Raw genomic sequence first — 7,653 nt, 5'->3', positions numbered from 1 at the left:
ACACACACACACACACACACACACACAAACTTTCTTTATCCAGTCTCCTGTTGCTGGGCAATTGGGCTGCTTCCAAGTTTTAGCTATCACTAATTGTGCTGCTATGAAAGTGTGTGCATTTATATCTTTCACCATGCACTGAACTAAAATTGAAATGGATTAAACATCTAAATATTGAAATAGAAACACTAAACCAGTTGGAAAAGAGGTAGGTAGAATTCTTGAAGACACCAGTGTAGGAAAAGATTTTATGAATAAAACTGTTGCCAGTGAACTAGAACAATCAACATGTGCGATCTCTTATTAAAAATCTTCTGTAATGCATGAGAAACCACCAACAGTGGAAGAGACAGCCATAACGTGAGAAAAACTTTTCACCAACTCTTCTTCAGATAAAGGTCTACTATCTAGACTCTATAATGAATTTTTAAAACTTAGACCTCCCAAATTTAAAGAACCAATTCAAAAATGGGCATCTAAAATGAACAGGCATTTCTCAGACAAAGAAGTAGAAACAGCAAACAAACATGAAAAATGTTTAATATCACTGGTCCCTCATGAAATGCAAATGAGAACAACACTGAGATTGCACCTCACACCAGAAAGAACGGCTGTTATCAAGAAATTAACCAATGATAAATGCTGGCAGGCTGTGGGGAAAGAGGAACCCTACTCCACTGCTAGTGGGAGTGTAGACTGGTGCAATCACTGTGGAAATCAGTATGGAGAGACCTCCAAGAGCTGGGGTGAAAGGTCTCATTTGACCTGCTATACCCCAGCTGGGTATCTTTACCAAAGACCGTTTCACTTTGTCTTGATGTTATTATGAAATGACCAATTGGTTGGAAATAAAAGTCTCAGTTGACAGCTTTCTTTATTACTTTGAAAGTATTGATTTATACTATCCTCTACAACTCAATAAATGCCTGGTGTAGCATAACAAATATGTGAGAAATATGTCTTTCTTTCTCTAGGAGACATTTGAAATAATTTCATTTTTTAGATCACAAGTTGCAGCTTGATGATTTGTGAAGTTGTAGATTTATGTTTCTATTTTTGATAAAATATTCAAATATTTTATGTGGGCTTTCTTTTTTTTACAGTTCTGGAGAATCTGCTGTTTATTAACTCCTCAAATTCTATTTTTCAATCTTATATTTTCTACATCTTGTTCTAAATTAAGCCTATATGAATTTTCTCTATCCATCATCTATTACTTAAATACTCATATTTTATCTTGATTTCTCCTATTGTATTGTTGAGACAAAGATGATTTATTCATCTTATCAGAATTATTTATTCATTTTATCATAATTAGCAGATTCTAAAATCTTGTGTATTTTATTTCAAACATCTCTGTGCAGATAAATACAAATACATATGTATGTATAATTACATGCATTTATTCATACATATGTGTATATATATGCACACATATTCTGTATTCATATCCTCACTTGATGTTACCTGTTTTATAGTTTTTTCTAATGAAATTCATATTTTATTTACATTTATGAGTGTTCTAAACATACTTGCTTTTTATTGTTACTTTCCTATAAAATTATTTTATCTAGAGTAATTTCACGTACTGCTTAATTTGTTGCTAATTCTTATATTGGATATATCTAAACATTTTGAAATTTAGAGTTATACCCTTATTTTTAATTTCATATATTTTTAATTGTCTTTTTTATTTTTGGTTCACTTTACCTTCACCACTTTCTTTTCTCCCTACTCATATGGTCTTATGGGTTTTGTGGCTTTACTTTACAAAGGCAGACTAGATGAACCTTTTCAAGTATTATTGGAAAAGCTTAGATGCAGTTGCTGGAGAAGGGAACAGGAAGAAGGGTATAAGTTGCCTTAGTGCAGAGCTGTATCTTCATCTTGTTACATCCTTAGGTATCAGGGTACAGGCTAACAATGGTGTCAACTAACATTGCTACAGGCTGCCTCCCAATGTCTAAATTTTGTCAGGGTGCCAGGCTCTAATAAGTCCATAGAATATTCTATTCTCACAAAGAGATCCTTTTAATATTTCTTATTCTAAAAGAGCTGATTTCCAGACTTAATCACCTGCTGCTCTCATATCCTGCAAGCCTATGGCTTCTGGTATTCTTCACTTTGCAGCTGTCCTTTTTCTTATGTTGATTTTGTGCTCAGTTATTTTTTATATTTTTATTTCAAATGTTAGCTATCACTGTTACAAGAATAGGGGTAGCAGAAAGAAACTGTCATTCCAATATAACCCATCTACCACTTTTCTCGCTTTTAGTTTTATTTCCCTATTAAACTGGATGATGATGTTATGATGTTTAAAAACAAACAAACAAACAAACAAACAAAGAAATCTTTCCCTTTATGAGGAAGCAGGCTAAAGTCAGAAGTATCTTTTAAAATATATTTTTATTCATAATGGTACGTAAGATACTAATGATATAAATGACAATGTGAAATAGGAAGAAAAGGGCTAAAGGTGTAGGTGAAGTAGGAAGGGAAGGGGAAAGGTAATAAGGGAAAAGAAAAAATTATTATAAAATGAAAAAAATGGAAATAAAGTATTTGTAAATAGGGAAGGGAGGAGGGGGTGAAGGAGGGCAGGGACAAGAGGAAAAAATGAGAACCAAGACCAGTCATGTAAAGGTACAAGATCCCAATAATGAATGTAACTGTACTGTATACCTAAAATGTACCGATAAACTCAATGAGATAAAAAATGAAAATAAATAAATACTTTTATCAAGATACAGGATGACAATAACAGTCGCTACACCTCATAGATTTGTCCTTTATTGGGGGGGGTGCCAGGGATGGAACTCTGGTCCTTGCGCTTGCAAGGCAGGCCACCGAACTGCTGAGCTAAATCCCCAGCCTCATAGATTTGTCTTAAGGTTAAGAGTAATAATGGAACAAAGTACACAGGACTAGTATACATTAAGCACTAACTAAAGTTATATCATTGCTATTAAACTTTAACCCTGGTTTGCCTATTAGTGATTCAAAACATTCTCATAGTTTTATTTTGATTTTTCAAATAAACAACATTAATCCAGCTGATAAATTAAAGATCGATTTGGGGAATTAAAATCTCCTAAATTCTCAGTAACAAAACCACCTATTCCTCTGCTCTTGCACTTTATTCCTCTGAGTACTTTGTAAATTTTAATTTACATGTAGGCTCTTCTTTTTCTTACTCATTCAATGTTAGAGGGGTTCTGTTGAGATTTTAAAGATGATTCATTGAACCCTCTCAATTTGTAGGTAGACACTATGCCTAAAGAACAGAATATTTTGGGAAAGTTTACCAAGCTAATAAATAATATAAGGGGTGCAAATTCTGGCTTTCTGCCCATAGACCTCTACTTTTATTTGAGATCATTTTATTTCAAAAAATTATAGTTCTCACTAAACTCATATTCATAGCTACCTGGAAGAACAATTTAGAATGCAAATTAATATCGGACTAGATGGATACAAAATGATAACACATCTGTCTTAGTACCCTAATCTCAACTACCAGCCTTATCATAAATTGGTTCATGGTTCCCAAACTACCCTATGTTTTTTAACTTCATTATATCAAAATGAAGGAGGGTACAATTTCTTTTGAATTTATTATGAAGTTGTAGTATGACACTGATCAAGGTTTTACTGCAAGTAACTGAATTATACTTTAGAGATACAGTAGAAGATAGATTTTGATACACAAATGCCTCTGTTCTTATCTTCTAACATTGTGTGATAAGGAAAACTACATGAAGTATGTCCTGGAGACAGATTAACAGCAGTGTCATACTGTAATTGATGTGAATACATGCACATATACCTGGCAAGTTTTTGTATTGTGTTAGTCCAAATAATAAATAATAATAATAAATAATAAATGTGTTAGTCCAAATTTGGGGGAAAAAGAATCTCCAACAGTTACACCCCAGAACAAACATCCTATATGAATGGTAAAAGCAGGTTCTCATCTTGAATTTCCTGAGGAAGCAGTTGACAATTGTCTCAGGGAAACTCATAAAACTCCCACAAAAGAGATTCTTTATTTTTATTACATCTCTACAGATATTATAAGGCATTTTGCAAGAAATTCTAAAATCTAGAAATATAAACAGAAAATCTTATTGATGCCAAGAAGACATCTTGACAGATGAGGGGCCTCAATGATGGCCTGAAAAGTGAATGTGACACACAAATCCTAATCCCTTATATGCTAAGACTTCATCCTCATAGAAGAGGCCATGGATGGCTTGATGTGTATTTAGGTAATTATTAATGCTGTCTTTGCAGTACTTCATCTCATTTCTTCTTCCTTTTTTTTTTTTTTTTTTTTTTTTTTTTTTGCCCTGGAGATTGAACGAGGGTCCTTGTTCTTGCAAGACAGGTGGTGGAACCTCTGAGCTAAATCCCTAGTCCTTCGTTTCATTTTATAAGAGCTTTTCTCACATCAAAGTACCAATTTCCATAGAAAGCCAGAATAATTTGTTGTCCGAAACTTCTCTCCTATAATCCCAGGACATTTGCATCAAGAGCTTTTATAATGGTGGAATAAACTTCTCAGTAAATAACCAAAAGTCATTTAGTTTCTTAGATATGCAATCCTGAAGTTACCTTGCTTTTTCAGGTTTTCACCAATGCAAATTAGATATCCATATCAGCAGGTCATTGTGAAAATTTGCACAGATGATATATATGAAAGAGTATTTCAAAGGGTCATGTAATATTAGTCAGGCAAAACCCACTTGATTAGTGTAATATCTCTGCAAATTGAAAATTTTCTCTATGAATGTCTAAATATTTTTTTTGTTTTCCTCCTGTTATTTTTAATTATTTTATTACTTTTTAAATTGGGTTTATTGGTACATTCTAGGTATACAGTACAGTTACATTCATTATTGGGATCTTGTACCTTTACATGACAGGTCTTGGTTCTCATTTTTTCCCCTTGTCCAAATATTTTTTAACAACCAAAGACTGGTGAATAAATGAGATGGTTTATGAACCTAGAGAGCTTTTCCCTTTGGCAGAAGTAGGCAACTGCATTCTTTAACTGGAAGTTTGACCTTGGTGCTAAGCCAGCTTCTGTAAAATCCACAGTTAGCAAGGCAAGACTTTCTCCAGAGTCAACCTGATGGATTTTGATGTATCTATTGTTACCTGGAGCCCAGAACTATTGCTGCAATCACTAAGAGTCAACACAGTCATGAAAAATGACATGAAATAGTTATAATTATTTCATTAAGAAGTAGAAAAACCCAGCCCAAACTACTTAAGCATGGTAAATTTATTACAGCAAAATTAACTGACTTTATCAACAGATAAATCAAATGACATCATAAACCTGCTTTTTTTTTTCTCTCATTTCAGCTTGCTTCTGTGTAAGTATCTTTCCCAGGAATATTCTCATATTGTGGGATTGTGGTCATTCTTTCATCTCCCTAGATTAGGCACCACACCAGAATGACAGCTTGCATTTTCTAACAGTTCCTGGAAAATCCTCCATGATGAAGCTAATCGAAAATGTCTGGAATATTTGGTCTGAATTTGAGGAGAAATGAGTAATTTATAATGGAAAATAGATAGTTCCTCAGAGAAAATCAAGTTGTTGTTTTAAGAAGATGGAAATTCGGAGCTAGTCTGACAATAACTACAGATGTCCACTACATTCCCCCAGTCCTCAGCACAGCAGGCATCCTGAGTCAGGTGCACTAAAGCCTTATCCCTCTAAAGCCCACTTTTACTTGCAGATTGCTCTTTGAAAAAACTATATTTGACTGCCAAGTATGCAATTACCTTTATAGTCAATGCAGAGGGTTATATTAAACAATTTATACAGCAGCAGGTGTTGTGCCTCATGAATAGAAGAAACAAGCCCTACATACAGAATCCGACCTTGCCAGATCCCACAGGAAAAGAAATCAGCTTTATGCACAGTAAAAGTTGAGCTGCATGATAATAATGCATTATACAATTGCATGAGAGCTGTTATAATGTCAGGTTTTACAAAAATCAGTGTGATATTTCTCCTAGAAATGGAATTAACAATTATTTTCAAATTTAATGCTAGTTAAAACTGATTGTTAATGGAGCAATTTCTCAGTATAGACTTGGAAAGCAATGTGTATTTTCTTTGTAGTAAAGTAATCATCTTACATGAAGTCAGTGTATTTTTACATTTTTAACTTAATTTTTTTTGTTGCTGTACTTTGAAAAAAGGCAGATTGATGTCAAATCCCCATGGTACCACTTTCACATTGCATGTGCTTGGGAAAGTGGGGTTTTTTGCACCAAGTTTTCTTGACAGATAACTGCAAAGTAGAAAACCATCCAAATACTAGAGTATAGGAAGTTTAACCAGGGAATTATTTGAGAATCTTAAATATGAGCCAAACAAAAAGTGCAAAACAAATCCAAGGGCATTGCAATACTTTGGATGTGGAATGTTTCCCAAAAGACCATGTGTTAAAGGCCTGGTTCTCAGGGTGACATGATGGAGTGTAGTAGAAGGTAAAGCCTAGAGAGAGGTTCTCAGGTCATTGAGGGTGTGTTCTTGAGAAGAGTACAAGAAATAAATCTCTCCTTTATCTTTTTACCTCCTATCTTGCGGTGTAAGCCCTTTTTTTTTTCTTTTTGTCATAAGCTCCCACCATAACATGCAACTTTTCCAGAGGCCCAAAGTAACAGGGGTACCTGATTTTAGACTGGAACCTCCAAAATTCTGGAGGAAAAATAAGCCTTTTATATTTCTTGGATGATTACCTTTGTATTTCAGTATAATAATGGAAAACTGCTTAATAAGGCATGAAAATGTTTGAAATTTTCAATAAAATCTTTTAATGTTATAAAATTTTATTTAAATATTAATACTATTATAGAGAAATATTGACTTCACTCTTCTGAGATTGTTTTATACTAAGTAATAAGCATTTTTCTGTAAGCCACTGTGTCATTATTATGGGTTACATAGGTGCAATCATTACTTAATATTGTTGTTTTGGTACTAGGGATCAAAAGTGGGACCTTGAGCTTGTAAGGTAGGCAGCAAAACAACTGAGCTAAATCCAGGCCAACATTTTTTTCTAGTAGTGGTAATATATATAGACAAAAACTAAGACTATTAGGCCTTAATATTATGATTGTTTTTCCATGTTTTTAGGAAAAAGTGGAATGTAATTTCTATTCCACATACCACTGGAATAGTATTCGTTGTATTTTCATATAGTGAGGTAATGACAATCACTGATAATTATGTAAAATGCTATAAATTAAATTAAAGACAAGTACACTATAAATCCTGAGGATTTGGAGAAGTGGGTGTTTTCTTTTGCAAACCAAGCTATATGTCTTTTTAAAAATTTCTTGTCTCCTAATTCTATTAGTCTTTCCATAGTAGAGACTTTGTATTAAAGTTTTTTTAAGCTTTTTTCTCTTCAGAGTTTGTTTAAGCAAATCTAGTAGAGTGGCTTAAGGACACAAGTTTTGTTATCCAGCAACCCTAAATTTCAATTCATCTACATTCTCTTTCCAAGTGCATGATTTTATATAGATAATCAAACATTTTAATTCTGTTTTCTCATCTGGAAAAGAGGAATACATTTTTATAGGCTTCATATGGGAATAAAGGTATATATATATATATATACATATATA

Source organism: Fukomys damarensis, unplaced genomic scaffold, assembly GCF_012274545.1.
Source record: "Fukomys damarensis isolate Sample0158 unplaced genomic scaffold, DMR_v1.0_HiC HiC_scaffold_12, whole genome shotgun sequence".
Taxonomy (NCBI): domain Eukaryota; kingdom Metazoa; phylum Chordata; class Mammalia; order Rodentia; family Bathyergidae; genus Fukomys; species Fukomys damarensis.
Note: the sequence above shows the minus strand (reverse complement) of the source record.